This window comes from Engraulis encrasicolus, chromosome 7, assembly GCF_034702125.1.
Source record: "Engraulis encrasicolus isolate BLACKSEA-1 chromosome 7, IST_EnEncr_1.0, whole genome shotgun sequence".
In the NCBI taxonomy this organism is placed as follows: domain Eukaryota; kingdom Metazoa; phylum Chordata; class Actinopteri; order Clupeiformes; family Engraulidae; genus Engraulis; species Engraulis encrasicolus.
Window position 1 is genome coordinate 15729488 of NC_085863.1, and position 16976 is coordinate 15746463.

Here is a 16976-nt window from a genome sequence, read left to right on the forward strand (position 1 = left end):
TTGTCGCGATCTTTATCTGAGGGCTCCCTTGTATGACACATGTATAGTCTCTGGTCTCTGTATAGTCTATAGCTTTAGTGTGTTGTAGTAGCTGCACAGGGGGGCCTCTGAGGACAGCAGTGGTGCCTGGAGCTCTCTCTCCTCTTCCCTTGGGTCCCACAAAGCCGCCCGCCCCACCAGTCTACTGCCCCCCCCCACCTCCCCACGCCTCCCCACGCCTCGCCCTGCCTCACTCCCTCAGGGCAGCCCTTCATGCTGGCGGGGTATCAAAGTGGGTGCTTCCATGACTTCCAGGCAGGCAGGCAGGCAGGCTAGCAGACGGGGGAGCGGTATATAGCATGGGATGAGGAGGGAGTATGGGGGGTAGGGGGGTTGGAGTGGGGAGAAGGAGAGGGGAGTGAGGTGGGTTGAGGAGTGGATGTAGAAGGGGGCTCGAGTAGGGAGAAGGAGAGGGGAGTGAGGTGTTGGGGGGGGGGGTGTTGGGGGGGGGGATGCTAAGCCTCTATAGAGAATGGAACATTGTGAAAGTAGTTTTACAAAATAGAGAAGAGTATTTTATGTGTGATGTGTGTAGGAAGGGTTGGATAGGGGCTGATACACATATGGAGAAGGAAACAGAAGTGAAGGTAGATATGGAGATGGAGGTGGAGATAGAAGGAGCAGAGAGGGGGTGTTCTGTGAGGGAGAGCACGGATGGGATGGGATGGAAAGTGCATGATTCAGAAGGGGGCGGTGACTGACTGGTGGGATGGAGGTGTGTGATCGAGAAGTGGTGGGGTCGGTGGNCAGTGGTGTAGTCTACGTAGAACGCGGGTATACGGAGTATACCCACTTCTAAATTTCAGGGACTTCAGTATACCCACTTAAAATGATCCATTGATCCATTACTTTGAATAGCACAAATATATACAGTATACCCACTTCAAAATATACTCAAATATACATTATACCCACCATAAAAAAGTAGACTACGCCACTGGTGGGATGGAGGTGTGTGATCGAGAAGTGGTGGGGTGGTGACGGTGGGTGTAAGAGGTCCTGGATGGAAGGATGGGTTCGGGGGACGGGGGGGAGGGGTTGTTGGGACTGGGAGTGGTGGGGGCTCAGGGGAGGAGCCCCAGCCCTCGGTATGGTACCCCAGCACCGTGCCGCCCCATGCGAGAGCTAATCCTGTTAGCGCAGCGGGAGAGAGGCCGCCCCGCACAATGGCACACCAGCTGGGGTGTCGTACCCCCATACGACCCCCTTTTCTCTTAGTCCCACCTCCAGACCCCCAGACACACACATGGACACACACACACACACACACATGGACACACACACACACACACACACACATGGACACACACACACACATGGACACACATGCATGTGCGCGCACACACACACACACACACAGACCCGCACACACACACACACACTCACGCACACACACACACGCACACACACACACACACACACACACACACACACACACACACACACACACACACACACACACACACAGACTCGCACACGCACACACACACACACACACACACACCACACACACACACACACACACACACACACACACCACACACACGCACACACACACACACACACACACACACACACACACACACACACACACACACACACACACACACACACCAGTTCTCCTCCACTCCTGCAGCCCCACCTGGAATGGCCTGCCCCGGCCCAGCCGTCCTCTCCTGGGGATGGGATGTTGGGGTTCCCTGGGCTCCCCAGCGGCCCTCCTGGAAGGCTGCCCAGGTAACAAGGGGATCCCCACCACCACCATCGCCACCACCACCCCCACCACTACCACCGTCACCACCACCATCACCACCACCCCATGCCTCTCCATAGCCCCCTGGAGGCACCTGGGATGGATGAGAAGAACAGATGAAGATAGTGAGGAGGAGGAAGACGAGGAGGAGGAGGAGGAGAGGATGGAGAGGAGGAGAAGTGGATGTAGAGGAGGAGGAGTGGATGTAGAGGAGGAGGAGAGGGAGGAGGAGGAGTGGATGTAGAGGAGGGGCAGGAGGAGAGGTTGGAGAGGATGGAGAGGAGGAGGAGAGGGAGGAGGAGGAGTGGATGTAGAGGAGGAGGAGAGGGAGAAGGAGGAGATGATGGAGAGGAGGAGGGAGGAGAGGAGGAGGAGTGGATGTAGAGGAGGGGCAGGAGGAGAGGTTGGAGAGGATGGAGAGGAGGAAAAGATCAGGAGAAGACAAGTGGGGAGGGTGGGGGTGGAAAATAGAATAAGCGGAGGAAGAGAAGGCAACAACACTGTGACAGCTGACATGGGGGCAGGACAGGGCAGGTGAATGAGTGAATGATTGACTGACTGACTTAACTGACTGAGAGAGAGAGAGAGAGAGAGAGAGAGAGAGAGAGAGAGAGAGAGAGAGACAGAGAGAGAGAGAGAGAGAGAGAGAGAGAGAGAGAGGAGAGAGAGAGAGAGAGAGAGAGAGAGAGAGAGAGAGAGGGGTGCACGTCAGTGTGTGTGTGTGTGTGTGTGTGTTGTGTGTGTGTATGTGTGTGTGTGTGTGTGTGTGTGTGTGTGTGTGTGTGTGTGTGTGTGTGTGTGTGTGTGTGTGTGTGTGTGTGTGTGTGTGTGTGTGTGTGTGTGTGTGTGTCAGCAGCAAATCGGTGCCAGACCTCAGATATAGTCTCTCCATATGCTACATGCATACATACATATGGCCTCTACCTTTGGCCCCCTGAGGTTACGACGCCACATCTCTCAATATCAGTATATAGTCAGTTAGACTCTCAAAAGGAAAGTGTTCACTGAACACACACTGAGTAAAGCACCTGATCTGATTGTATCATTGGTTAGTAACCCCATGACGTCTTGCGAGTATGGGTTGACAAGCCTGGCTACTTCAGAAGATTCACACCATCTATTTGGACATGATTAGAATCCTTAGAGTGGGTACAGAGTAGACACAACACAAAAAAAAACACACACACACACACACACACACACACACACACACACACACACACACACACACACACACACGCAAACACACACACGCACACGCACACACGCACACACACACACACACACACACACACACACACACACACACACACACACACACACACACACACACACACACAGAGATCAGATCTCTAAGGCCCACTCCAAACAAACCAATAATGAACCCGGCTGCACTTTGAAGCTGCCCCGTTTAGTTCTGCAGCGCAAGACAACAAGAACAGGACTTCATTTGAAGAGCGAGACCAAAACAAACACATCGGATGGCTATAGGACTGGGCTGAGTAATTAGATGAGGAGAGAGAGAGAGAGAGAGAGAGAGAGAGAGAGAGAGAGAGAGAGAGAGAGAGAGAGAGAGAGAGAGAGAGAGAGAGAGAGAGAGAGAGAGTCAGACAGAGAGAACATGAGGGATGGAGAGAGAGCAATGGAGGGAGAGAGAAAGAGAGAGAGAGAGATAGAGAGGGAGAGAGAGAAAGAGAGAGATAGTCAGACAGAGAGAACATGAGGGATGCAGAGAGAGAGGAGATGGAGAGAGACAGACTGAAAAAGAAATGGAGGAGAAGAGATAGGGAGAAAGAGAAAGAGAGGAGAAGAGAAAGGGAGAAAGAGAGAGAGAGAGAGAGAGGTGGAGGGATTGAGAAAAGAGTAGCTTCTTAATTAGAGCCCGTACCCCATAATAAGGGTGTGTGTGTGTGTGTGTGTGTGTGTGTGTGTGTGTGTGTGTGTGTGTGTGTGTGTGTGTGTGTGTGTGTGTGTGTGTGTGTGTGTGTGTGTGAGGGGCGGGGGGGGCATCGATGGCTACTCTCTCTCTACCATCTCCAATAGACTGTTCGCCAGCAGCAACGCACCGCTCGCATAAACAGCTATGGCCTCTAGCGAAGGCCATCAATAATTCAGTAAATAAAGAAGAGAGGGGATCCAAGACAAATGTTTGACTTATTTTTCCTCGCCCGTTTCCAATTCCTCCCTCTCTGGCTTTTCTTTTTCCCTGCCGCTGCGCTGACTAAGAGGCTTCACAAACCCAATGCCGTTGCGTTGACTGTCAATTATCTCAATGTCAGAAGACATGTCTGTTTTTCTGTGTGTGTGTGTGCGTGTGCGTGTGCGTGTGTGTGTGTGTGTGTGTGTGTGTGTGTGTGTGTGTGTGTGTGTGTGTGTGTGTGTGTGTGTGTGTGTGTCTGTGAGTTAGGCTACCCTTTGCTGCCTTGTTTGCAATGCTGTTGGGACGAGCTAAAATAAAACGCACAAAGGCAGGAATATTATTCTCCGCAGCTTTGAAGCAAGAGGGGATTCTAATAAAATCAAATAATAAAAAAAACATTCCTCTTGTTTCGAATCCTTCTCGTCTTGTCTTCTCGTCTTGGTGGAACAAGAGGGATAAAAACATACTAAACTGGAATTAGCATATCATTAATTCTATGCCTCCTTCCTTCCAATTCCTTCCTTGATTTTCCTTTTCCCCATGCTTGTCTTTCCGCAACCACATTTTGTTTGTAGGTTTGTTTGTTTGTTTGTTTGTTTGTTTGTTTGTTTTATTTCTCTCGCTCTCTTTTGTTTGACGGCTCGCTATTCTTGTACCGACACGGCAACAACAGCGATAGCAAAGAAGCTGCAGATGTCAATCGTATTTGTATGCTAATGTCAGGGTTCGTGTAAGACACAGAGTAAGCACCACAGGGAGATAGATCAGTACACTGCTGGGGGATATGAGGAAACAGACTCCTGATGATGCTGCTCTGTGTGTGTACAGAAAATGTATAACACAGTGTGTTAATTCGGTTATTTCAATAGACTGTGTGTGTGTGTGCATTCTGCCACTAGCACAAGAAGACAAAGTGAGAGAAATTTGACATTGGTATATAGCACATCATGATGAATTGCAGTGAATGGTGGATCCAAAAGATTATAGGATCAATTCCTGACACCTTCATCGATAAGGTACAGTACATAACCAACACTTTCCTCCATCATCCACTTTGACTAAGGTGCCCACTGACTACTCCATTGTTCACACAGGTGATGGGATATGAAAAGACACTTTTTGAAATTTGTTGTGTGCGTTGTGAGATTACATTACGTTGCATTTGGCAGACGCTTTTTAATCAAAGTGACTTACAATCGAGGACATAATCATAAACAACAGATACAAAGTACACAGGAAATATGGCCGGAAATATACAGAGCAACATGTAGTGCAGATGCTAAGTAGGGTTCATTTTTTTAAGTACAGGGTTAAAGGACCAGTTCAGTCAATTCCAACATGCAGTCGTAATGTTCACACTACCCTGGACTTGTCAGTTGTGTGTGTGTGTGTGTGTGTGTGTGTGTGTGTGTGTGTGTGTGTGTGTGTGTGTGTGTGTGTGTGTGTGTGTGTGTGTGTGTGTGTGTGTGTGTGTGTGTGTGTGTGTGTGTGTGTGTGTGTGTGTGTGTGTGTTCACTCGCAGGTGTGTACGTACATGCGTGTGTGCATTTTAGTGGACGGGCACATCCATGCATTAGAGTATGTGTCTCTGTATATATGTGTGTGTGTTCATGCGTGCGTGCGTGTGTTTGTGTGTCGGTGCGTGGTAAATGGGGGAGATTGTGAGTGACACACTTCTCAGCACCTCAGTAAACTCTGGGACGAGTGAAGAATGTTGTACTTTAAAGCTTTTACAAGTCGGCTCTGGGGCGCGCTCCCTTTATGTCCAACTGCTGTTGGCCCCCACTGCATTATTCATTGGCACTCAGTTAATCTATTGATCCAAGCATGCACTCCACTCCACTCCACTCCACTCCACTCTACTCTACTCTCCCCCAGACAGAACAGAACAGGGGTGAGTTTCTCAAAAGAGAAGTTGCTAGCCTTTGGTAGCTGCCAATGGGAAAATGCATTGAAAACAACAAAGTAGCTAATGTAGTAAGCAACATTGGTTTTGAGAAATTCACCCCAGAACAGGAGAGAACTGAGCAGCAGCATAAAATGCTGCATGGGAGATGACAGGTACACCAGGGAGAGAGAGAGAGAAAGAGGAGAGATAGAGAGAGAGAGAGAGAGAGAGAGAGAGAGAGAGAGAGAAAGAGGAATGGAGAGAGAGAGAGAGAGAGAGAGAGAGAGAGAGAGAGAGAGAGAGAGAGAGAGAGAGAGAGAGAGAAATGTGAAGGATGAGAGAAATACGTAGGTGGAAGGGAGGAGGGGGGCAGAAAGAGAGGGAGGGAGACAGGGAGAGAAAGAGAAAGGTAGAGAGAAATGAGGAGTCGGACAGCCATAAAGTATGACAGAAGTGGAGAAAACAAAGGAAGAAAGAGAACAAGAGGAGTAGGAGTGGAGAAGAGAGAGAGAGAGAGAGAGAGAGAGAGAGAGAGAGACAGAGACAGAGACAGAGACAGAGAGACAGAGAAAGAGAGAGAGGACTCAAACTGAGAAGGTGGTAGGGGAAAAGTATGGCAGGCAAGAGCAAAGAGTATACAGTACGTAGGTGGGAAGAGATGAGATGAAAGGATAACTGGACATGGGTAATAGATGGATAATTGATCTCTACATCTACAGAACACGGGCCAGCTGCATGGAGAGGACGCCTTGCCATGGTAGCGGCTAATTTGGGAGCTGAACCCACTCAAGGTTGCCAGTTATGGTCGTTAAAAATAATAACAACAGCGCCAGGGGGGGTTCATACACTTTTTCGATTGTGATTCAGCAATGCGTACACTGGAGTTATGAACAACTGTGGTTATGAACTAACTGGTACAGAGCTTGGTGTTGCAGTCAAACTCCTCCAAAAGAGAAGTGTAGGCTACTCTAAAAATATATATTTTTGAGTTTTATAACTTCAATTAACTTGTCAACCATTTTTGAGACGTTAACATGTTTGAGAGGTTTAGTTTTTTTTTCCCCAGAGTTTCATTTGAACAATAACTCAATACTAAATCATTAAGCTGGCTGTCTCAGGTTCCTCTCATTCACTACTTCACGGCTCCAAATTCCTCAGAGACATTTTTGAAGTCATTAAACATTAATCTAAACTATATCAACCCTTTTTCAGCTTCCCACTTCGTAGGCTACTAAGCACAGGCTACCTGGCCTTGGCTGACCACCCACGTACCCACTTTTCACTGTATATAGTGTGTGTAGTAGAATATGTATTGCTTTCCACACTTTCAGACAGTTCTGTAGGATGAGTAGTGACAGCGATAAGCTATAAAGTTATACATAGTTCGTTATAGTGTTTTAGTTTGTCAGCCGAACTACAGGTTGGGGGCACAACTGTCTATTATTCAAACTACAGACACACTCAGTGCTAAGTAATGCTCATGACCTGGTGAAACTTTAAAAAAAATTATTATTACTGAAAGTATACGAACATATACAAACTGGAAAGTGTGTACTATTATAAAGTATACATTATTGGTGATATAAAATGTGGTTACTGTCAAAACAATTAAAAATAAAACCTAACTGTGCTTTACACATTGGTCTGGAGCTTGTTTTTGTCTCATCACATCTGCTATACAGCCACAGCCAGCTTCATCCGATCTCCCTCTACTACAGTAGTCATAGCAATACAGTGGCCAGATATTGACCCTGTGTTGAAACTAGGCCTACCATTTTCCATTTTACTGTAACCAACCGCCTTGGTGTTTCAGCACGTTTTGTGTGTTTATGTGCCTTTAACTGTATGCCACTGTATGTTTCAATGCATGCAAAGCAACAAAAAAGATTTCGAAATCCAAAACCCATTTTTCAGCCGCCATCCTGACAACAGCTTAATGGATGACAGGGAAGTGGTTAAATGCCCGAACGAGAGCCTGAGGGGGATGGCGACTCTGTCTCTCCCGGAATGTGCAGGTAAGACAGACAGAGAGAGAGAGAACGAGAGAACGAGAGAGAGAGAGAGAGAGAGAGAGAGAGAGAGAGAGAGAGAGAGAGAGAGAGAGAGAGAGAGAGAGAGAGAGAGAGAGAGAGAGAGAGAGACAGAGAGCGAGACAGAGACAGAGAGAGAGAGAGAGAGAGAGAGAGAGAGAGAGAGAGAGAGAGAGAGATACAGTACCTCACCACTTAGGGAATGGCTCGAGGACTCTCCCTCTCTCCCTCTTTCTCTCTCTTTCCTCTTCTTTTTGTGTGTTTAATTTGCACTGGCAGCCTATGAAAAATTCACCAGGAACCCTAAAGGCAATTACATTAAAGGCAGTGGTTAGACAGGCCTTTCCCCTGCACCAGGGCAGTGGGGTGAGCACAACGATTTGGTGAATGGATCTCGAGTCGACAACATTAGATTTTACACACCATCTATAATTTAGCAATCAGGGTAAGCGGGAGTGTTAGTTTGAGGTGGACGTGTGTGTGTGTGTGTGTGTGAGTTTGTGTGTGTGGGAGGGGTGGAGCTAGGGTGAGGAGGAAGAGGGTGTTACATGAATTTGTTTGTCAAAAATAAGGTGGAGACATACTACAATGGAAATTCTACAGAGTTATGTTCAATGTGTGTGTGTGTGTGTGTGTGTGTGTGTGTGTGTGTGTGTGTGTGTGTGTGTGAGCGAGCACACATGTTTCTTTCACTCTGTGTGTGTGTTTGTGTGTGTGCATGTGCGAGTGCACTTATTTCTTTCACTCTGTGTGTGTGTGTGTGTGTGTGTGTGTGTGTGTGTGTGTGTGTGTGTGTGTGTGTGTGTGACTGAGTATGTGTAAGTGTTACTGTACTCGCTGTACTGAATGAGTGACTCCTAGTGACATTTGATCACCCTTGCTTCAGTTAAATCCCTCAGACATGATTCTAAAGACTTCTACCTGGTATTAAAGATACGGTATGGTGTGGTGTGTAGAACTTTTATTTCACTGCTATAGAGTAGACGATGAAAGTCTAGTACCGAAACGTCGTTCATTAAAGAAAAACAGCGAAATGGTCAGTGTGCGGGAGCTCCTTCAAGTTGTCTGCTGAGTGACCCATGGGCCATCTCCGATGCACCTGCCAGCTGAGGTGTGCGAAACAAAATCCAAGTTTAACTGCTATATGGTACACTTGTAATGGCCCTGCCGGGGCTTAAACGGTAGGGCACTGCACTGTTACACCGGGGACCAGGGTTCGATTATGGCCCAAGGTCATTTCCCGATCATCCCCCGTCTCTCTCTCCCACTCGCTTCCTGTCACCGTCTCACACTGTCCTATCAATAAAGGCATACAAAGCCCTAATGTGTTTAAAAAATAGTACACTTGCAATAAAGAATAACAGATAACTGCCCCCCTCCCCCCATAAAAGCAATAAAAAGTTGATCACAAAAAAAGAATAACAGCTAACTGCACATTTTCTATTATGTCCATCATTCAACACCTGTCAATGCACACACGCACGCACACACGCACACACGCACACACACACACACACACACACACACACACACACACACACACACACACACACACACACACACACACACACACACACACACACACACACACACACACACACAACTGTGAAAAGCCATTTCCATTCAACTCAATGCTACAGTACTGTATAACCAGTTAAACAAATCTAGTCCCCTCTCTCTATAGTCTAGACACATTTTTCATATTTGTGAATGTTAGAAGCATTTTTTAGTAAAAGTTGGGAACCTATGTACTTAACATAATTTAAGTGTGCTGAATTCAACTAGACTGGTTCCCAAGCTGGATTTTGAGGTTTTGACAGTTAAATTTGAAAAACAAAATGGCTGCCAAAATACGCTATTTTTGACAGCATTTTTACCAAGTATTGCTGTACTTGGAAATAAATGCTCTTTTCTAACTTTTTGTTTCCCAATAATGTTTCTTGATGAATGTTTCTACTATAGAGGATTTTAAAAAGTATTATTTAGCTTCTAGAATGCTAATAATGCTAATATTGTAGGTGTTAGCCTAAACGTTTCAAATATTAAGCTTTTCTAATAAGATATTTGTAGCCTATGTGTGTTAATATGGTTAAGAAAATTGATATATAATGTGCAGTATTTAGTGTTTCCAAAAAATCACTTAAAGTTGCTATTAGCTCTCTGAAAACTGTCCAGAAATCGCTAGATGACACCATGATATTACATATAACATAAGTTATTTTGTGTCATTTTGAAAAATGTTCAGACATATTTTACATATTTTATAAGATACTATTGCATACATTTGAGATAATCTATACATGCTACTCAGCCTGATTGTTAGTGGCCAGACATCTCTTGAAGATGATGGAATTGGTAGCAAGGAAAAACTTGCTCAAAGTACAGTTCTGAATGAGGCTTAAGTCCTTGTTTATTGTGTCAGTGATGGCAAAAAATGGACTCCGAAACATGTCGGTCTTGCTTGTACTCTTCATCAAGCTATTGGGTAAAAGACCTAATATGACAATTCAACCTGGCAGGTCATTGTCTGAGTTACAACCAGGTCCTCCAAGTCCAGATCCTCCTTAGCTGAGAGCACTGTAAAAACACTGAACCAAGAGAGTGGTGCCATTATTCCAACAAACATTGCGGCAGATAAATTCATCCACTACACATGTGATAACATTGACATCCTGGATGAAACACTTGATGGGAAGAATACTTCCCATGCAACACAAATGGCAGCATGGCAGAGAGGCCAACAAATTGATGATTCTGTTAAAGATATGAGGTGTCCACTAGACATAGGCCCTACATTAAATGTGCCAAATGCCCTGATGGAACTACATCCTCTCAGGATTACTCCTAGGACATTCAAACCAACTTTTTCAGCACCCATTACTGATTCATGCTTTGAAAAATCTGGGGCCTCATTTATCAAGCGTTCTTAGGCACAGATCTGTGCAGCGGTGTAGTCTACTTTTTTGAAGTGGGTATACTGTATATTCGAGCATTTTTTGAAGTGGGTATACTGTATATATTTAGGCTATTCAAAACAATTTTAAGTGGGTATACTGAAATCCCAAAAATTTAGAAGTGGGCAAGGGAGTAACTTTGACTTTGACATTGGTACGGACACAAAATTGGTGGGGTTGGGGGGTTTCTCCCCCGAGAAAATGTAGAAAATACTGTTGTTAAAAGTACAATTTTAACGCAATATGTGAATGTATTAGCCTATGAATGAATGTAGCTCAATGGTTTTAGAGGGGGATGATTTTTGACCATTTTCATTGTGTCTGTGTGTGTGTGTGTGTGTGTGGGGGGGGGCTGATTACCAATCATAAGTTCATGGCACACAGATGTTATATCAATGAGCAGATGATATGTCAACGAGCGTTCCTTAGGAAGTTGGTCTTTCAATCACACGGTTGCAGGCTTAAATCCCACCCTTAGGCTACCTCTGTTTACACCTCCATCCATGGCTGGAGTGAAATTGACCAAAGCAGCTAGTTCTGATACAACATTGCTCCAGAGACTGTTACCAATAACATATAAGTAGCTTTGGGTTCAAATGTCAGCAAAGTGGTATTGCCTAACATGAAAATGATCACCAGTTCTGCCAATAGGCCTAGCCTACTCACTTTATTGACATTTAGGCCTATTTTAACAGCAACAAAAATGACACTGACATTTGCAAACCTTTTCTTGAAATAAGCTTGCATGTTTTTTTAAATAAAAAATAAATAAGACCGGGCCTAGAATTTTTTGGGGGGTTCCGGTGCCGACTGACCCTTTTTATCCTCCAAAATTAGCGATGCTGTGTGGACTGTTGTAGCCTACATACAAAACAACACATTCTCATAGGCTAACTCCCTATCTCTCGCTTTCTCCCTGCCTGTAGCTGCGTTTGCATCATAGCAGCCTACAGGCAGCACACGTGCGCGTGCAAGTGTCTTTGCGCAGCGCGTCTTGACAGAAATCCCAGCGATGTCACCACATAGTTGCGCACCAACTGTGTCACGTTGTAGGCGAATTTTAATGCTACAACATACCAGTTAGCTTTGTAGCCCTTCTACATGACCGAAATGCAATACAACACAATGAGTAGGTGTAGGCCTATCTGCGATTTTTGAATGATGTTGGTTACATACTCTTCATGGAAGAAGGCTTCCATTTCAGCCGCGTTGGATGTTCAGCGAGATCAGAACCAAGTCGCAGCAATTAGTCTAGGCTACTCAAGTAGTCCTACAGTTAAATAGCCTGTAAAACCAAGTCAGGTTAATTTAATATGAAATAAGGGAAATGTTTTGCCGAAGTGTAGCCTTCCTTTAGGAACTCTTTCATTTACCACATGGGTCGCGTTAACAGAGGTTTGTCCGACGGATTTTTTTTAAAAGGAAGACTGAAGATTCTGAAGCCTGCCCGTCCTTTCGACGGTAGTTTAAATAGGCTACACCCGTATTAGTAGATCAAGTGTGCATTTCAATTCGTTATTATCTGCGCTGCGCAGATACCACATTTCTTCTTAAATAGGCCACTTTATCCTTCACCTTTCTCCGCCTCTCTCTGCTTGTCACGCAACTATTACGCATCTGCAGGGCTCCGGTCCCTGCACCCAAATAGTGAATTAGAAATTGCCGATGATGTCGGCACAACTGTTGGAATAGGCTAATTAAGATTCAGAACCGTTTGTAGGCCTATACGTAGGACTACTACATTTCACCACACTCTGATTTAATGGCAGGGCGAAGTTATCCCTCTATCGCCTTTCATAAAAGTTTTCATTTAAAACGTTTTTTTTTCTTATCATATACTCAGGCGTCGCCACAAACTCCTCGCTTGAAACAAAAAGTACTGTAGGCAGGCCTATGTACCAGAAATAGTAACGCACGGTGTCTTACATAAGTAACTTTAATCTGACGTTTTGAAATGGTAGTTGTTAGACTATGCCTACTCGTTACTGAAAAAAAGTAGTGCGACTACAACGTTACCGGCAACACTGGTCGTGATTACACAGTAGGGGGTTGAATATTGGTGGGGACGTGTCCCTACCGTCCCCACCATAAATTACGCCCATGGAAGTGGGTATACTCCGTATACCTGCGTTCTACGTAGACTACACCACTGGATCTGTGCGTAAAGCATGCGTGCGATCATTCCTGAGCAAAGTGTGGGATTTATGAACATGTACTTGAACATAGAAATGTGCCTAAATCTACGCACACCTCAGACCATGCGTGCGAGTGGAAGAAACGTGAAATCACAAATAATATTGGCCGTGCAAGGTACCAATAGCTTTGAATGGCAATGGAGTATGACAGTGTGCTATTTGACAGTGTTTTCTTCGATGTGTGTCTCCTTCATTTATTTATATTGAAACACTGTCCTCCCTCTGTCGAAAGCACCCCCATTTCTGCCGCGGAAATGTTTTGTATCTCTGCACTTCCCGCCAGCGCTTCGACTGGCGCGTGTGTCCGCGTGTGTTCATATGTGTCCAAACAGGGTGGCGCCTTTGAATTAACATGGCATTTGAATATATTTTAATGCCATATATGGTTACTTGGAGGCGTTACGGGATGCAAATTACTCCGAATGCGCGCGTTCACAGTGATTTGGAAGGTGTGGGATTTACCATGCAGAGGTGTGCGTAGGAACAGCCAACGCACGTTTGATAAATCCCGATTATTCTATACTTGCGACCATTCTATATTTCACTCGTAGGACACAATTTAGACGGCATTCTACGAACAAATGATAAATGAGGCCCTGGAGAGGAGCATAAGTATGCTAAACAAGCAAAGGCCACGGACCTAGCTTTCTTCTTGCATTGTCAAAACTTAGACATAAAGACTTCTTGGTCAGTCACTGTCATCAAAGGAACAACAGACTGCTGCGTTGTATTTGCCAATAGTCCTACTATGCGCTATAGCTACTGCACACATTTTGCACACATTTTGATACTTTGAATACAAATGCATTGTCATATCTTCACATTTTGGACAGGAACATACAAGTTTAGCCAGATTCTGATCAGGCTATGAAGTGGGTAAATGTCACAGGCAATAAAAGAGCATCATTGCGATCACCGAGACAGCCTCAGCTTTGTGTAGGTGGACACTCTCTTTTAACCTGAGATCACACATTGCAGATCAAACATATGGAATGTACAGTGTCCGCCATGGCAGCAAGAAACTTCACAATGACGGAACCTACTCACCGCAGATTAGAAACAATACGGAGTAAAAGTTCTTTACACACATTTGTGCGTACCCAGTTCCTTGGACTCACGTCTCCTGACTGAGGTCACGAGTACCCTGAACGACACGAGTTACGAGAGCTAAAGTGCTTCGATCTCCCGCCTAAGGTGGACGACTTTTCATCCCAACTCCCTGCCACCACAGAGAATCTCATACAGCAGGGACTGACCACCACCCTAGTGGCTGATGTGGCTTCCCCAGCTCGAGCAGCTGCCTCGGAGCCCCTTGGCCATCACCGCAGGCCATTGCGCTTGGCACAAAAGCGCACCCCGTCACCATTCATGGCGCGCTTGTAGACTCCAAAAGTCCTGTATAATACACCACGAGCGCCTTCGTCTGACGCGCGAGATTTCTCAGGGTTTGTCCAACCTTAAACCACGGGGCTCAGGGGCCTCAGCTGAGAGCGTAGGGGCTTTGGCCCCTCCTGCTACTTTCCTCTCTCCTGCAGGTTCGAGTCTGGCACCGGACCAGGAGGACATCCCCCAGCCCAGGGGCCACCTGCCCCTATGAGTCTGGCAAGGGAACATTTGAACCTAACCGGTTTTCTGGATAACGTTATCAGGACAGTTCAAGGGGCCAGGGCCCAATCTACTGGGACACTGTATAACCTGAAGTGGTCTGTCTTCGAACGCTACTGTGACCAACGCGACAAGACAACTTCTCAGTGTTCAGTACCGATGGTGTTGTCCTTTCTACAAGACTTATTGTGGGGAGACAATGCTTTACCATTTAAGTCTACTTTGCAGCGATTTCATTGTGCCATGTAGGATTCAGTTCCAACACTCTGAGTGCCCATCCACTAGATACTTACGCCCCGTGCTACGTCACCTGGGATATCTCTCTAGTACTGGAGGCTATGTGTGGGGCCCCTTTCGAGCCCCTCCAAGAGGGGTCTCTCCAAACTGCTTTTGCACACCACCTTTCAGATCCGTGGAAGAGAGGGGACAACACAACTTGTGCCCTGTGCACGCTTTACGCATGTACATGAACAGGACAGCTGTTTGTGTGCTTCATCAAGCCCTCTACAGGGCTCACAGTTTTAAAATAGAGGTCTCCAAATGGTTGGTTCAAACCATTGCCCTGGCATATGAGTCCAAGGGTCGCCAACCCCCGGCTCAGATTAGGGCTCACTTTACCAGTCCAGTCTCTACATCTTGTCCTCTCTTCAAGGTTGCTGCAGTTTCAGAGGTGTGCAGAGTGGCTGGTTGGGCCAACCCCGCCACCTTTGTCCGGTTCTACCGGCTAGATGTGACCACATTGCCACAGGAACATAGGGTTCTGGGCACGACCACTGATTGTCTGTAGGGTGATAGGAACGCTATCCTTACAGGAGGCTCTTAGAGTTGGGACCAGCAATCGGGAGTGATTGTAACTCTCCCATAGATATGCGAACGATTCGACTGAAAGAGAACATTAGGACATGAATATGTCCCCGGTTCTCTGAAGGAGATGAGTGAGCCATCTCTCAAGACACCCTCGTTGCCGACAGCCGAAGAGAGGTTTGGCATCAAAGTGGCTTATTTTCGGTTTTGAGAAAGAGGACATCCCGCCCACGACGCAGTTGATTGGACCTTTGGCGTGATTGCAAAGGTCTTCAGCTAATCGTACAGCTGAGAGTGTGCTCCCATAGAGATGGCTCACTCATCTCCTTCAAAGAACCGGGGACATATTAATGTTCCAATATTTAGTTTTTTAGATAATACTATCTTCTTTCTCTCTCTTTTTCTTTCCAAATCTTATTGAATGACAATTGTGTATGATAATGTGCTTTACGGAGGCTATTGCTATTGAAAGCCAGTTTACGAGGATATCACATTATAAAAAGGCATAATTATAGTAATTTTTATCTTTTTGCCATGACATTTTGCCTTTGTGTAAGTGTAGGAATACATCTTAAATGCAAATATGTGAGCATTGCACATTTATTTCCATGGAGAAGTGATACTTTCTAACGTATTCTGCCCAAAATCAAGAATTTCGGCGGCCATTTTGTTTTTTGCTCATTTCATGGTCAAAAACTCAAAATTCAGCTTGGGAACCAGGCTAGCTGAATTCAGGGTACTCTAATTGTCTTAGAAAACTAGGTTCCCAACTTTTACTAAAAAATGCTTCTAACACCCTTATAAAGGGCCTTTTTCTGGAAATGCTTCTAGTCTACTATAGCAGCCAAATAAAAAAGCAGCTCAGCTCAGCTCAGTTTCCCCACCAGCAGCAGCCAGAAGAGCATCAATATTCATGCTGGGAAATGCTCCATTAGCTATCATCAGCCTAGACCAGTGATTCTCAAAGTGTGGTCCGGGGACCACTAGTGGTCCTCGACAGAGCTCAGGTGGTCCGCGAGGGGATTTCTACTTTTCTAAGACAAGCTATCAGTAGACTATATTTGTAATATTAGGATTGTAAATGTGAGTAAGAAGTAGGCCTAAGTGATGTGCATAGAATTTAGCACCCGTCAACTGTCAATTCAGTTGGCAGGTGGTCCCTGAACATTTTTTGGGTGACAAAGTGGTCCTCGGTCTGAAAAAGTTTGAGAATCACTGGCCTAGACCAGTGATTCTCAAAGTGTGGTCCGCGACAGTACTCAGGTGGTCCGCGAGGGGATTTCTACTTTTCCAAGACTAGCTAGCAGTAGGCTATATTTGTAACATTATTACAAAGATAAGCATAACTGAAATCTTATTTCAGGCTTGTAATGTGAATAAAAAGAGTGATCTGCTTCGAAATTAGCAGTATCAAATTAGCACCCGTCAACTATAAATTCAGTGGACAGATGGTCCCTGAACATTTTGTAGGGGGGACAAAGTGGTCCTCGGTCTGAAAAAGTTTGAGAAGCACTGGCCTAGACTCTATTTATCCCAGACAGGTCTGGACTGGACTAGGGGAGAAATAG